This window comes from Nycticebus coucang, chromosome 21 (assembly GCF_027406575.1).
Source record: "Nycticebus coucang isolate mNycCou1 chromosome 21, mNycCou1.pri, whole genome shotgun sequence".
NCBI classification, from domain to species: domain Eukaryota; kingdom Metazoa; phylum Chordata; class Mammalia; order Primates; family Lorisidae; genus Nycticebus; species Nycticebus coucang.
In genome coordinates this window covers 11,214,994-11,231,754 of record NC_069800.1, presented here as the reverse complement: position 1 = coordinate 11,231,754, position 16,761 = coordinate 11,214,994, and the positions used below count along the sequence as shown (strand labels likewise).

General features: G+C 47.9%; 1 long non-coding RNA gene across 1 annotated transcript in view; it reads right to left on the bottom strand.

The window, feature by feature from the left end:
- LOC128573405 (uncharacterized) overlaps positions 1 to 15,833 on the bottom strand; it is a 114,503-nt gene extending 98,670 nt beyond the window's left edge. Inside the window, exon 1 of the long non-coding RNA XR_008376461.1 lies at positions 15,717 to 15,833. This is a non-coding gene — a long non-coding RNA (uncharacterized LOC128573405). The remainder of the gene's footprint in view (positions 1 to 15,716) is intronic.
- Positions 15,834 to 16,761: the final 928 nt, after the last annotated feature.

Sequence of the window (16,761 nt, the reverse complement as noted above, 5' to 3'; positions counted from 1 at the left end):
CCCCCTTTGTGGTCCTGTGCCAACCAAGGAGAGGTCACGCTGCAAGTCGCCATCACTTGTCACATCTGTCAGCCTCTGAGTGCTTGCATCTGGCAGCCAAGGGGCAGTGTGGTCCAGTAGACAGAGCTGGGTACTTGGAGCAAAAATACAGACGTGAACCCAACTTATAGCACCCTGGGCAAGCTCCCTACCGTGTTCAGAGTTGGTCCATTCATTGCCATGAGGGAATAACCATGTCTACAGCATCATGGTACAGAAGCCCAGTGTTGTGTCTGCCATAGTCAGCCTTTATACCGCAGCTGTTATTATGCCATAAACACTCAAAAGACTTTTCTTCAGGTGAGAAAGGACCACATCACTGATTAGACAGAAATGGGACTGAATTTATGCCAATGCTATTGGTGAGAAGGCTCCATGGCTGATGACTATTACTACTAAATGTCATCCTGATGGTATTCTTGCAATCAGACTCCTATTTCCAATAACCTTCTCACTCATGAGCCCTAGACCTGGGTGGGCCCAGAGCTGCATCCTGAATAGCCCATTCATCATTCAGTAGCTAACAATGGGTTGAACATTTCTCTTTAAGTTCTACAATTCAGTGTCAATGAAACATAGATGTTTTTAAGGCTTAATACAGGGCGTCATGCCTGAACTTCATGGACACCTGTATTAAGCCATCATTACTTTAAATATGTGGAAAATTCGTTTGCAAGCACAGCATTTTTGAAAGTTTGTGATTTGTACTGGGAAGTGATTCAGCTTCCTCCAGGCTCCCAGACACTCACAGCAGGGAAGGGGAAAACTCTCTACCAAGATCAGGAGAACGAGCTGTCTGTACCACGCCCATGACCTTGTGTAACATATGAAGGTCTGAAAACTAAGTTTGTGAACTTGTCCTAAAATAGTGCCACATGTCTCATTGCTGAGTATTACTAAGGTCAGCTTTGAAGTTCTCCTCTTGGGAAGCTATGCACCTATGCCAGTGCCCAGCACACCCTTTAAGTCAATTTTGTTTTTTGTTTTTTGTTTTTTTCTTCAAGCCAGTTTTGGAACTCTTTTTCTGGAATAGCTATCAAAGCTATTGTCATATTACCCTTGATGTCCTCAATGTCATCAAAATGTCTTCCTTTCAACATTTTCTTTATCTTTGGGTAAAGAAGAAAGTCCCTGAGGGCCAGATCAGGTGCACATAGGGAGGGTGTTCCATTACCGTTATTTGTATACTGGCTAAAAACTTCCTCACAGGCTGGGCATGGTGGCTCACACCTAAAATCCTAGCACTCCTGGGAGGCCAACATAGTAGGACTGCTTGAGCTCAGGAGTTCAAGAACAGCCTGAATAAGAGCAAGACCCCATCTCTACTAAAAATAGAAAAATTAGCCATGTCTTGGGGGCAGGACACAATTATAAGAGGGACTTTACCTAACAAATGCAATCAGTATAACCTGGTTCTCTGTACTCTCAATGAAACCTCAACAATAAAAAAAAAAAGAAAAGAAAGAGAAAGAAAAGAAAAATTAGCCAGGTGTTGTAGCAAGCACCTGTAGTCCCAGCTACTTAGGAGACTGATGAAGAAGGATTGCTTGAGTCCAGGAGTTTAAGGTTGCTGTGAGCTCGGCTGATGCTGCGACACTCTAGCCTTGGCAACAGAGTGAGAACAACTCCTCACAGACAGTGCTGTGTGACCTGGTGTACTGCCATGATGTAAGAGCCATGAGTTGTTCAGTTGTTTTTTTTAACTATTTTTTTTATCAATATTTTCTTGGTCTGCTTTGCCTCTCACAGTCAGCTGATGATTTTGACACACAATTGGGTGAATTTTTACAGTGTTTTGTCAGTTCTGCTGGTTACTGGACACCCTGACCTCTCTTCACCAGTGACACTTTCTCTCTCCTCAGAAAAAACATTTCATCCATTTGTACACTGCCATTTGCTTCATGGCATTACCCCCATAAACTTGAACTAAATGTCCCTGATTTCACTTCCACTCTTGCCAAGTTTAATGAGAAATTTATGAATGTTTGTTTGTTGCTCTAAGTCTAGGTCCGACATTCTCATGACACCACACAGAAACCCACATAACAACAATAATGATCACCGCCCACCAAGACACTGCCACACATCCACACAAACCCAGTGGTGAGACCCTGACATAGCAACATTATGAAACTTTACTAAGCTGTTTGTACAGTGCTGCCAACATGTGCTTAATTGTCAGACCTCATATACTGTTAATCTGGCTAAGAGATGGCTACAGGACAGAAATGTCCAGGTTGAGGGAGCTCACATTGGATGAAAATAGACTCAGACCAAAAATTTCTATGCATTCTAGAATGAAATTATAAAAGTTTATTCTGTGGTCCATGGATCACATGACATCAGATTTCTCCCCACTGGAAACTACAAGACATAAATCAATACCTTCTCAACTCTGAAAGTAAACAATTTCCAACCTAGATTCTACACTCAGCTGTTTTACTCCATTCATGCTACTACAACAAAATACTTCAGTATAGTTTATAAAGATCAGAAATAATTTCTCACAGCTCTGGAGTCTGGGAAGTCCCTGATCAAGACACTAGCAAATTTGGTGTCTGGAGGGGCTCACAGTCTGTTCTCTGTCCTCACATGGTAGAAGGGACAAATAAGCTCCCTTGGGCACTGATCTCATTTATGAGGGTTGAGCCCTGTGACCTAATGACCTTCCTGAAAATCTACCTCTTCATACTATTGCACTGGGGATTAGTCTTGAGCATAAGAATTTTGGAAGGACAAACATTCAGACCATAGCACCAGCCAGTCAATCAAGTATGAGCACAGACTGTGATGTACTCAGATGTGCAGGATCTCAGAAATTTCCCTTCCCATCTCTGTCTCTCAAAAAACTGCTAGAGTTTGTACTTCATCAAATTGACAGAATGAATCAAAGAATGTTGCAACACAGACTCAGAAGCAGTGAACCCAGCACAGCAGAGGAAAAGAAAATCTGTGAAGGACCTGCAGGGGGACGTGCCAGGAGCCCCAGACCGCAACCTAGTGTGGGGCTCAAGGAGTGTCTTCTTCAAGAGAAAGAAATTAAAAGATTATCTAGTGTATCTTAAGTAACTGGAGAAGAGTTTGAGAATAAATCAATGATTTGTATTTTAAAAGTGCAAACAAAATACAAAGCAATTATGAACTCCAGGGAAAACAAAAAGGCATGCGAAGGAAAGAAGTGCCTGTGTATATATGGATGCATGTTTGTGTGTATGTATGTGCGTAAATAAAGGTTAAGATCATGCCTGGGCTGACCAAGCCCTACTTGAGAAAAAGACCTCTGGAGAGGGAGGGGCAGGGAAGTCAGGCTGGAGGCAGAGGGCAGAACTGGGGACAACCACCAGCTGCCTCCAGGGCCACCTTCCACACCCAGCTCTGGGGAGACAGATGAATAGGCCCTTTCTCTAAGCTTGGAGGAGGGGTCACAGAAGGTGGTCTCAGGTGACAAGAGCTTCAGAACAAGCTCAGGGCATCTCCCTTCTTTCCCAGCAGAAATTCTAGCTGGAGAGAAACTTCTTTTAAGGACCTTGTTTTCCAGCCATTTCTGTCCGGTCTTCATTTGGCACCTCATCAGTCCCACAGCCCTTGCAGGGTCACCTAGAGATGTCCTAAGAAGTGCAGTGTTGCATAGTGGTTAAGGACCGGGCTTTTGGCAGTCAATTCTCAGCACTTCCAGTTACTGGCCAGGTACCCTAAGCAAGTTGTTTCACCTAACTCTCAATGTCCTGGTGTCAACCTAGGGGATAAAGCCTGTAGGCCCAGAGAACATTGCCTGTCAGTGGTAAAAGGTAAAACCACCCAGTGATTTTTGGATATTGTTATATTAAGAACAAAGGCTTGGGGGTAGCGCCTGTGCCTCAAAGGAGTAGGGCACAGGCCCCATATGCCGGAGGTGGTGGATTCAAACCCAGCCCCTGCCCAAAAAAAAAAAAAAAGAAAAGAAAAGAAAAAGACCTCTGGGTCTGCCTTTGTATAGGGAGATGACAGGAAATGGCAAGAAATATCAAGGAGAAACAATGTCCCACATGGCTGGTTCTGGAATCCCTGGTCTCTGGGGCTGCCCTGAAGACCTGTAAGCCGGCCTTCTGCCCTTGGGTCCTCAAGACCAGAACAATGTGAGAGACTGAGAGGAATCAGTCACTCTCTGTCCAGGGGACCCACTCACTGCACCTGTGCCCTGTGACAGCGTGCACATCAGGGGACGCACTCACTGCACCTCTGCTCTGTGACAGCGTGCACAGAGGACCCACTCACTGTACCTGTGCCCTGTGACAGTGTGCACATCAGGGGACACACTCACTGCACCTCTGCTCTGTGACAGCATGCATATCCCAGGTGCAGGAGGAGTCCCTGCCTTCCTGCAGCAGCACAGAGCCCTCGTGGTCAGAGATGAGACTGCAGCATGTGGGTATGTGGTGAGATGAGTGCCAGTCCAGCACACCATCTCTACTGCTGCTCTGGAAGGCATCAGGGTTAAATTCTCATCTTCATAAAGTTCGTCAATTGTCTAGCATTATCTAAGACTGAAAATCAAGATGTAGCAATAAACATATGTGGTTTAGGGATATAAAAATAAACCTCCTTGTTTGAAAATGAGGGAGTTGCTGCCACCAGGGAGCAACAAATGGGGCATAGGCAGGAAGGAGGGCTGCCTTTGGCCACATCTGGTGGGGTGACTTGACTTACTTAGATGATATGTATCGGTAATTTTGATAAAAGTGCATAGTACATTTTAAAAGATTTTTTGAAAGACAGGAAATAAATACATGAAAATATTGCAACTTTAGCTTCACGAGGATTTGAGTGGCTTTTTAGCACTTCTAATTTCCAGTGACTGTTTTTTTAATATTTTTTACTTTTAAATAAGGAAAAAACATTTGTAGAATTAAAGAGAAAAAGATGGAAGTGGATCTTTGACAATATATTTCTATAGGCAAATGTTCGAAATAAATTTCAAAGTAACAAGTTTATCTTTCTTAAGGACATATTTAATTCTGCAATGTGCCAAGGCAAATTTTTTAAATGACTATTCCTTTTGATTATCATGGTAATTATTAGAAAAAACTTGAATAATGGCCAACTCGAATTACATTTGTATTTCAGGACAAGCACTGTGCTCAATGCATGATTTAAATTATCTTATGCAATCTTAACAATAGCTTTTAAAGAACATACCTTTATCTCCCCTACACCATTTTATGAGGAGGGATTCGAGGCCCAAAGAGATACGCTCGTGGGGGCAGAGTCCTTACACAGATGGGACACAACTGGGACGAGAGCAGCTGTCAGTTCATGCATTCCCTCTCCACCTTCAGTCTGTGTTATTTTGGTGCCAGTTCATATCATCAAGCGTGCTTGTCTTCACTGTTATTATCATCCACACATGCTTCTTCAGGCCAAATCATAGCCCAGCACTGAGCCATGTGCTGTGGGCAACACAAAGATTTTAAATGGATGGCCCACTCCCAAGGGAGGGAAAATTGGTGTGTTTGTCTGCCATACATAATGAAATACAATAGACTAGATGGCTCAAACCACAGAAATGAATTTCCTTGCAGTGTGGAGCCTGGAATTCTGAGATTAACCTGCGGGCAAGGTTGGCTCCTCCCGAGGCCTCCCTCCTTGGCTTCTCCCTGTGTCTTCACATTTTCTGCCAGTGCGTGTCCATGTTCCAATCTTCTCTTTTTATGAAGACACCAGTTGTATTGGATCAGGGATCAACAATGGATATGTACCAGATCAGTATAATCTTATTTTGCCTTAATCACCTCATTAAAGGGTCTGTCTCCAAACACAGCCACATTCTGAGGTGTTGGGGCTCCAACATATGAATTTGAAGAGTCACGATTCAGCCCCTAACCCAAGGGCTACAAGCCCCCTGTCCACAGTGGGAGTGCATGGAAATCTCAGGTGGGTTCAAAACTGTGAAGAGAACATGTGGACCCTGAGACTCACCTTCTATTCATCTCCCTCTGGTACCAATGCTCCCGAAGGTCCCACACCCAGCCTAAGACATTCAAGCATTCCTAGGATGAATCAGATCACTGCTTTCAGGTGGCCCAAGGGACCCTGCTGCTTGTCACTGAGTGCCTGGCACATACTGTGAGTGGATGAGGCACAGACCACCCTGTGCAGGTGACGGGCAGGCACTGGGAAAGCAGCCCCAAGAGCATTTCTGAGCCAAGCACCCAGATCTGAGGTCCAGGATCTGTCAGGGCTCCTGTGTAACCCTGGCATCCCAGGGGCTCACACTGCCTCTGCACCCTGGCCTGGAGGGAATCTCTATGGGCTGACCCTGCCCTTCCTCCCCATGGCTCCAGCCTGGCCCCTGCCTGTCATCTCATGCAAGAGCCACACTGGCCTTGGCAGGTAAACGTGTGTCCACAGTTCAATGCTCTCAACCTAAGTTCCTGATTTCCAATCCGAGAAGACAATTAGGAGGCTGGGTACAGTAGCTCACAATGTGTAATCCCAGCACTCTGGGACGCTGAGGCAGGAGGATCACTTGAGGCCAGTAGTTCAAGACTAGCTTGAGCAAGAGCAAGACCTCATCTCTACAAAAAAAATAGAAGCCTTAGCCAGACACTGTGGCATGTGCCTATAGTCCTCGTGATTCCAGAGACTGAGGCAAGGAATCACTTGAGTTTGAGGTTGCAGTGTGTTGTGATGGATCACTGCAGTCTAGCCAGGGTAACAGAGCAAGACCCCATCTCAAAAAAAAAAAAAATTCAGCTAGGACTATACTGAAGATCCAGCTGGACTTTATAAATTTCCTCTAGATTTCTAAGGCCCCCAAGACCAGTTAGCATTTGCCCTGGATCTATAGAGGCTTCATTGCTGATGGTCCACCCTTGACAGTGTCCTCCCGGGCAAGTGTCCCCACTCAGAGTGCCCTCAACTGTGAGCGTCCACACCTGCTAATGTCTATGCCCACCAGTGTCCACACCTCAGAGCATCCTCATTTGTGAGTGTCCTTGCCTGTGTGTCCACCACTGTGAGTATCCAGATCTGCTAATGTCCACCCTTTCCCATGTCAAATCTGCCAGTGTCCAGCCCAATAGTGTCCCTACCTCGGAGTATGTACTCCTGTGAGGTGCCCACACCAGCTGACTCTACGAGGAGGAGTAGCTTCAAAGTGCAATCACTGACAAGTAGCACTGAACGACCCCTGGGAATGGGTCTAAAATGTGAATTCCTGTCTGACTCAGACAGTGGGGCAGGCAGAACCGTCTGTGCTCGGCTAGCCCCCAGGGCTCAGCTGCAGCTGGAGTCTGAGGGAGCTGTGGTACTGAGAGGCCCAGAGGGTCCAACCTCTTTCTTTCTGGCTTTGACTGGGCAACTGCACACCTCACTGACCAGGACAGAGACACCTTTGCTGAGCTTCACCTCTAAACATACATCAGGCAGAAAACAAGAATTTTGTGGGGTTCATGCTTAGCTTACAAAGCACACCATTACTTCTAACATATAAGCATGTAGGAGCCACCACTGTCAGGCCCTCAGCCCAGAACTGAGCTCTTGCCTGAGACCAGCCAGGCAGGGAACCAGGAGAAGGGAGGCCAAAGCCCAGGCTGCTCCTCCCTGCGGAGTTGTTTGAGGAGACAGTGCCCCAAACTCTGACATGCGTGGCACACACAGCCCTGGGGAGCCTGACCACAGAGGCCTGGGGGCAGCAGTTCCCCATCTCAGTTCCCAGGCCTGGGTACCCTGAAGCTTTAAAACATTTTGAGTTTAGGCCACACTCCAACCAGCTAAATCTGATATTCTAGAGAAAATTCTAATTGCCCTTAGGTGAGTTTTAATTTCTGTATTGTAAGATCTTTGATTGGATTCCTCACAAAGGAGACCCTTAGATAAGAACTCAGTTGCCGGGATTCTATTGAGGAGAGACCCCAGAAGCGCAAGTGAGAGGTTTGGGAAAGAAAGTGAGGTTGGGAAGGAGAGAAGCCAGCCCAGGGTGCACTGATGAGGGCTGCCCCCATGCAGAGGGCTCCACCGCCGGGAGCCCTGTGGCATGCTGGAGGCTGTGCCTGAGGAGGCCCCTCAGGGGAGAACCCAAGTATTCACCCACTCAGGGCCACTCTGTGGGCTGAACGGTGCTTGGTGAAGGAAAGCCGAGACTCTGAGGATGAGAACTGTCTACCTGGGTCCCCCAACTCTCCAGAGGGAGCCGAGGGGCTGGGGGCTGCTACACAAATAGTGTGACAGTGTGCCTGGATGTCATGTCACTCTAGAAGGAGCTGCACAGCAGTCACCTCTTCATTCATCCTCACCTTTGAGGTCAGCAGGTGGTTGCTTTAACAGGTGGATGGTAGGGCATGAGGCAGGCTGAGCAGGTGGTGGTGGGTAGTTAGTTCCATTCCTGACCTGTAAGATGCTAAGTGACTCCCCAAGTGCACCCAGCCTTGGAATAAGGAAGCCAGGATGTGAATTCTGTTTTTCGAGTCTTTCATCCCCATTAATGTAAACTTTACGCTTGGGGTAGTCTCCCCTGGGACACACTGCCCACCTCCCTCTCTAAAGCCCAGCATCTTTCTGTGAGCTCTGTTAGCTCATCAGTTTCATTAGCTGAGTTTTCCTGGGTGGGTGTTTGGCTTGGTTTGTATTTTCCTTTATGATTTCTCTGTGTTTACAAGTTTTATCTCCGGGCTGACTGCCACCTAGCACTAAGGCTTCTGCTGTGGTTTCCACTTCTCCTGCCACAGGCAGCGGCCAAAATCTCAGGAAGGTGGTTGAATAAGCCTGACTCGCAGCTCTCCAGGAGAGCAGTGCAGATGGAAACCTGGCAGCCAATCCCGGGGCAAGTATGGATGACAGCCCTCCTCATCCTCCATTCATCTTCCACTGCGCCTCTGCAAAACCAGTCGAAGGTGCTGAGGGCCATGTGCTGGGACAGTGCCCACCACCTCTGTGCTGGTCCTTCCTCCTGTTCAGAGCATCCAGTTTCTCACATGTGGGGACCAAATTCTTCCCCAGAAGCCCCAGCTGCCTTCACTCTCTGCAAGGACCCCTCAGTGTGTGACAGCAGGAGGCAGCCTGCCCAAGCACAGTCTTCTTGACAACCAGGGTGTCCCTGAGCCCGGTCAGCCTGCTCTGGGGGGAATCAATGGGGATGGGGGATCCCCCTCCTCCCTCACCCTTCCTCCCTGCTGCCACCTGCCCTTGGGTGCAGGACGAGGTGGGATGAGGCCAGTGCCATCATGAGGCATTTGAAGGGGCACCCTCATTTCAAAGCCAGGCACCCCACAGGCTATGTAATGTCTGCACTGCACTTACACTGAGCCAGTACCATGTGTCATGGAAGAGAGGACTGTCAGCTATAATTGACTCCTTTGCAGTGCTCTGACAGCAGGAGCCACCCAGCAGGAAGCTCACTGTCCCTGGATGTCACACACACATGGTTCCATTCAGGCACACAGCATGTTGTCCAGCATTAGGCCATCTGAGACCGTTGGGCTGCCCTCAATGGCTTCCTCTCAGTTGAAGGGAACCCACCCATCACAGAGCAGCCCCAAGCAGCCACTTGCTAGAGCTGCATGGAACGTTCTCTAGAAGGACTGCCACTCTGAAATGTACCTGAACTGAGGTCATTCTTTAAAGAGTGCGAGGTAGCTGGCTATAGCCCAGGACACCCAGCGGGCAGGGCGATGTGCAGAAAAGCTCAACATCAGCCCAGAAGGAGCAGCAGCCTCACCAGCAGCTGCACACTCACTCACTCCAGTTGGAGTGAGTGCAGGGATTGTTCTGGGTGCTCATACACAGCAGAGAGGACAGGGCCTGCTTCACAGGACTCACATCCTCGTGGGGACATGGCCACCAGCAGACTGACAAATGAGCAGAAGAGCACAAGGTGGTGAGTCCAACACAGAAGGTGTGCATGGGCTGCTGTGGGGGTCATGGCCATGGGGAGGCAGTCAGTGGCAAGTGTCTTTCTGTTGTGAGGGTTCTTCTCAGTGATAACAACTGTGCTTCATCCTGAAACACCCATACTCACTAGTAAGACCAGGGTGCAGAACTGCCTTTCGGAGACTGTGGTTCCTCCCTGACAACCTTGCGGGGGCAGCGACATTCACTGCCAAGGCTTTGCTGTGAAGACTAAAGACATTAACGATAAAGATATGGGCAGGGTGCAGTGGCTCATGCCTGTAATCCTACCACTGTGGGAGGCCAAGGTGAGTGGATGGCTTGAGCTCAGGAGTTCGAGACTACCAACTCCTGAGCAAGAGTGAGACCTCATCTCTAAAATCAGCCATCCCTGGTGGCGGGCACCTGTAATCCCAGCTTAGACTGGGAGGCTGAGGGAAGAGGATTGCTTCAGTCCAGGAGTTGGAGGTTGCTGTGAACTGTGGCACATGGCACTCTACCCAGGGTGAGAGAGTGAGACTCTGTCTCATATAAAGGAAAAGAACAAAGATGTGAAGGTCCGTGAGGAAGGGAGTATTTTGCCCACCAGGAAGTGGACAAATGACAATCAGAAAGTAAACCTTCCCTGAGCCCCCAGGTGCTGTCCTGGTGTGTTGTTCCCCTGGGGTTCTGGTTACTGGGGCTGCTACTGCCTGAGGGCTCCCGTTGGGAACAGACTCCCTGAAGCGCACCTCAGGCCACACAGGTGGGACCCAGATCTGTCCCAAAGGTCTCCAGTGCACAGTTCACCCCTGCCCTGCACCCCCAACACCATAAACAAGAAGCAAAATAGCACTGAGGAGGCCACAGGATGATCTAGTTTAAAATCAGTTTTGCTCAAAATATACACTTAAGGATTTTATAAGAATGGGACAGTCCTTTTAATAAAGCGGTGCATGTAGAAACAAAAGTTGGGGACACTGTCTCAGTGGAGGAAATCCTTTCAGAGCTGGGACAGAGTTCACTAGGAAAGGGTGCTGAGCCTGAGTGATGGGAAGAGGAGCTGAGCTCTGGGGATCAGAAGCCTCTGGGGACAGAGACCCACAACAGCTGGTGAAGCCAGGCCTCACATGGGGCTGCTGTCCTGCCCATTTGCCTGGGAGGCCGCATAGGAGGTGACGTTTGGGTGTAAGGAAAGCTCTGTCTTCTCCATCTTTGTTTTCTTTTTCTTAAGGGGGTAGAGGTCACTTTCCCCATCTCTGCCTGGGAGTCATGAGGTAGGGCAGAAACGCTGTTCATTCTGCACAGATCTGTGCCATCCTCCAGCCTGTAAACCTTGTACCAAATGCCGTCAAGAGATTTAGGAAAACAAAACTCACCAACCACAAAGTACAAGGACAGAGCTGCACACAGCCCAGAGATAAATGGCTCTGGGTTCACCCTCTGTTCTGCAAGCCCACCACCTATCCCTGGCATTTCCCACACAGGGCGTCTCTGCTGTTCAACAACAGTGTGGGGAGGGTGGGGGGTGGGGGAGCTCTGAAGTAAGTGTGAACACAGTGCAAGTTCACTCACTGTTTGCTTTGAAGCATCCTGTGCTTTTCTGATGTCAGGAAGGAATAACACTTAAGTCAGTAGGAAAACACTGAGAACACTGCTGCAATAACAATATGGCTGAGTGATATCATGTCTTCCTTCATTCCATAGACCTGAGGTATTGCTCCTGAGCCACCGCTGAGGATGTGTGCTAGGTTAGCCTTCCCAGCCTGAGGACTCTGGAAATCATGGCTGTTCGGGCTGCACACCTGTGGAATTGCCAGGTTTATCTGACAGCACCACTGTGGAAATGTCGTGAAGGGTTCGGAGCACACCACCTAAAGTCAGGGACAACTGCTTGTGCTCAACCGGGCTGACCCAAGACTGAGAGGTGGACTCAGTGAGACATGGGGCAGTGTGCTTTTCTGCTTGCTCCAATTTCTGTTTTCTCCCCTCTTTCCAAATCTCTTATCTCACAACTTCTCTTGTGAATCTCTTCTCAGGCACCAAATTTTGATATATGAAACTTCAAGAAGTTTCAAATGGAGAACTGAAGGGGCTCAGAATATTCCACCCCACAACACACTGCATCCTAAGGGTTATTTTGAGCTAAGGGTGTTTGAGTCTCAACAGACACAGAAAGAAGCCTTTCCAGAGCTTCCTTTATTTGACTAAAGCAGACACTTTTGAGAAATGAAGGCTGCCACAGACTCACCCTCTCCTGGAGAAGTTTTACGAACATGAAAAAGATGGAAAGCCATTACCAAAATGGCCTGCACAAGCAAACTTCATTCCATTAGTTTCCTCCAATGGTTTCCCTTCCCAGAGTTTACCACCTAAAGAACCTAACATCTCTTCTTTTGTCTTGTCACTTTTGTTAAGAGGTTATACATGCCCGACTTCTAACCACTTCTTTGAGTTATTCTTCATTGAGTTCTTCCATCTGTATGTGTGGTGAACACATTGATAAACTTGTTTGTTTTTCTTTTGCTAATCTATCTTTTGTCAGTGCAATTGTCAGGGTCCCAGCTGGAGAACTTGGGAGGGAAGGAAAAAAGATTTTTTTCAATATCTTAATATTGAGATTACCCCATTACCAATATGGGAAGAAAGCCTCTCTGTATTAAATGGAAAAGTTGGGTCACAAAAGGGTGAATATTTTATGGGAAGGCATAGATAGAAATCCACTCCCAAATATCCTCAGTGGTTATTTGAATTTTATGAATAATTCAGGTACTTAGCAAATGTTGATTTATAACAATGAAAAGCCTGGGTGTCTTTAATACCCATCTTCAAAAAATGCTCAGCTGTGTCCTTCCATAGCAGAGTTCAAAGGAATAGAGACCACTGGTTTCAACCCAGGGCAGACAATGCTGCCGACTGCAGTTGAGTCCAGGAAGCAATACTGACACTGTTCGTGATTGAAATAGTTTCACAGTTTTGACCTAGTGAGATACCCAGATAACCTGACACATTCATGTCTGCAGGGCCCACAGCAGGAGTGACAAGCTAACTGTGGTCCCAAGTGTGAAATCATATGTGTGTCCAGAACCCTGAAGCTAATGCAATTTAGGCAGGGAGTTGAACATCTTTGACTCTGGTGGCCTCAATAAATGTGCATGAAAATGGGGTGCAGGTCAGTGCATCTGCCCACCTCTCCATGACTGCATTCTCCCAGGCTTGGTGATCTACGGGCTTTTACTTCTCCTGTGCCCTCCACCCAGGACCCCAAAGTACACTGTAGGCTACCCTGATAAATGCCAACCTGATGGCCAGGGTTTCCCAGGGCACATCAGAGTGGAGGGGCCACTGGACAGATGAGATCACACTGCAAAGCTGAGACTGGCCCTCAATGAATGACACAACCATCTCCTGAGTAACCCTCTTTCATGAGAGTCCCCCAACTTATGCCATACTAAGGCAGCCAGGCCCCTGCAGAGGGAGGTACCTGACCACCCTGACCACGCAGTAAGAATGGAACCGATGGGCTGTATCTGAATCACTCTCCCCGAGGGCGTGGACCTGTCCAGTGGAACACAAAGCACACTTCTCCTGAGGACATGGGATGCCTCCCTGGGCCCTGACACAGACACAGAAACCAGAGTCCCAGCCCTTTAGATGAGGCCATCAGGAGCAAACCCTTCTGTAGTTGAGGTGATTGTCTTATTGTTCGTTTTTTCCAAAATTCTTCTGGATTTGCAGTAGCCACATGGAAGGAGGGCAGTGGGCAGCTAGATGGGCAGGATCTGGACATGTGATGTGGCAGGAGAAACACAGCCAGCTTCCCCCAGGGAACCTGGCCCAAAAGGAGCAGGGCGTGGCAATGCTTACACCTCAAGGAGACAGGAGAAAGGGGGCAAGTCTGCAGGTTTTACAACTGTCTGTGAGGTGCAACATGGAATCCAGCTGAAAATGCTGAAACTGAGGCTTGGGGGCAGCCTACATTGCCCAAAGTCATGTGATTAATAAGCAGAGCTGTTGGGATTGAGGCCAGCTCTCTCTGTCCAGTGACCTATGCAGCCTGTCCATGAGGGACATCTTCTAAGTAGAGAGAAACACGTGGAAGGTGAGAATGAGGAGGAGGAGAACAAAGAGAAAACACCTGCCCCACCCTACACCCCACCTGCTACCTAGGTCTTTAACCCTACATCCCACCTGCTGCCTCGCTCTGTAACCCAGCATATGTCTCTCACCCAATCCAGGATTTAGTTAACATTCTTCCGGAAATTCAGTAATTCTTGGTGGGGCCCAGAGATCTTGGAATTTTTTTTTTTTTTTTTTTTTTGTTGAGCCAGAGTCTCACTATGTTGCCTCCAATAGATTGCTGTGGTGTCACAGCTCACAGCAACCTCAAACTCTTGGGCTCAAGCAATTCTCTAGCCTCAGCCTCCCAAGTACCTGGGACTACAGGCACCTGCCACAATGCCCGGCTATTTTTAGACACAGGGGGTCTCTCTCTGGCTTAGGCTGGTCTCGAACCTGTGAGCTCAGGCAATCTACCCACCTCAACCTCCCAAGTACTGGGATTACAGGCATGAGCCACCACGCCCAACCTGAGATCTTAGATTTTTTAATTACTGTCTTGGGTGATTCTTACCCAAACTCACTCTATAAATGAGTTTGAAAAAGACAATCAGAAAGTCTCTAAAATTCTATGGACTATAATTAAATGTCCATAGTGGCCTATAGTTCCAGGTGTAGATGGGCTTGACTTAGCTACTGTGTGCTGAGACTTGGCACTATGTTTTCGGGAGCTGACTATATAAGACAAACTTGTATCCCAGAGGGTCTCACCCTTTAACGTGCACAGGGAATTCCTGAGGCAATTCCAAAATGCAGGTTCTGATTCAGAAAGCTGAGTGGGGCTGGAGGGTCTGAGGAGCTCCCAAGAGTGCCAATGCTGCTGGCCCAGGGCCATCTTGAATAGCGAGACACGGAGGCCTCTCCCCAGCCTGCCTGCAATGCACAGAGCATAGCAGGCCGAAACAGTGAGCCCTTGGGTCCTTGGGGCGTCAAGGCAGCCAGCCTGAGGGGGTCTGAGCAACCTTCTTTGCTTATCCTTGGTCATCACAGATACTTGTCCCACAAATGCCTTCTTCTCTGTGTGTCTTATCATGAGACTTGGAAGCTGCACATCACCACAGCCTTAACAATGAAAGCAATGGGTTTCTCACCCGAGAAATGTGATACATGTCAATTTTGAGAACTTGTTGGAGTCTCTAAACTCACTCGGTATAGACCAGCACTGTGCCTGTGGTGTGTTTAACTGGGTCTCTCAGCTTTGGAAGCCCATGGGCACGTCCACTCCTCCCACCTACAGTGGGCCTGGGTCTGACATGGGTGTCTGCCTATCGCCCCCTTGGTGTGAGAGCGGCAACCTTCATCACAGCTCCTGTGAGTAGCAGCAGAAGTGCTGATGTTGACTTTGAAAGCAATGGTGGCACAACCTCTGTGCTGTCAGGGACAATACTGTCTCAGCAAACCATGCCCACTGCAAGAAATTGTTTAAATGCCATGAATCTGTATTGTGTCAGGTTTACTTATATTTAATTTCTAGACGTGAGTGGTTTTACAGTTGTGTAAGGCCTATAAGCACCAAGGATTCCAATCTACTTTGAGGTTTGACCAGATTTAGATAAATTGAAATAAAAATATTTCAGTCAACTCCAGAAGATAACGAAGAATTTTTCCCTTACAAAGGAATTTGTACAAGATCTAGATTTGAGAGACGCAACAATGTAAGCCCTATGAACACGCAAGCATTCTCTCCCCAGCTGACTTGCTCTGTACCTGCTTACCCCAAGGTGTTAGGTCTCCACCAAGGCCAGTTTTGTTCAGGAGCTGTTCCCTGCAACACACTCCACATGTCTTGGCATCAAAGCCAGCCCTGTGATGCTGCCCGTGGGCTGTGATGTTGCCCGTGGGCTGTGATGTGAGGACATCCAGCTGTCCTGCTGGCCCCTACATCTCTCCCGCTTACACTTCATTCCACCAGATGTTTCTACCATTCTGGGCTCTTCTGTAGGGTCACATAGATCACCACCTTTGAAAAAAGACAAGGACAGTGACTGGGAGAGTGAAGAGTGGAATGTGCCCTGCTTTCCAACCACATGCCAGGTACTTAAGCCTCACACGGGCCTCTAGAAGCAGCCACTATTATCCCCACTTTACAGAGTAGGAGGCTGAAGCTCAGGCAGGGGAAATTTCTTACCAGGGTCACATTACCAGTCTGTGGAAGAGCTAAAGTCAGAACTCGGGTCTTTCTGGATCATTCTGCCATGTTGTCATTGCCACATTGCCCACCATGCCTTTGAATAACTTAATTCACTAGAAAGCTTAGTTTTCTTATTAAAAACAAAAAAATCCTGATGAATAGGACAGAGGAGATTTGAGAAGGGAGGAAGAACACTAGGCACATGAGGAAAGAAAACTTTGAACACTGAGAAGTGTCTCCTGGAGGGGAACCAGCAGCCACAGCAGAGTGGGGAGGTCATTGGCACAGAGGACTTAGGGACGTGGAGAGGGAGAGCTCACCAGGCAAACTTTGCCACCATCTGGATTTCTCTTAGTTCCCACCACAAACTTGAGTAATATTTGCTAATAATATCGGCACCTATTCTGAGTCTTATAACAAGTTAAAGTAGTACTCAGCTGGATATGTACCCTCTCCACTAAACCTTAGGTATTTGGGGCAGGGTCTCCAGGGAGACAGAAACAACAGGATATACAGGCAGAACTCATTTTATTGTTCTTTGCTTCATTGCACTTTTCAGACATTGCAGCTTTTGCAGATCGGAGATTGTGGTGGCCCTGCAGTAAGGAAGTCCATCAGAGCCATTTTCC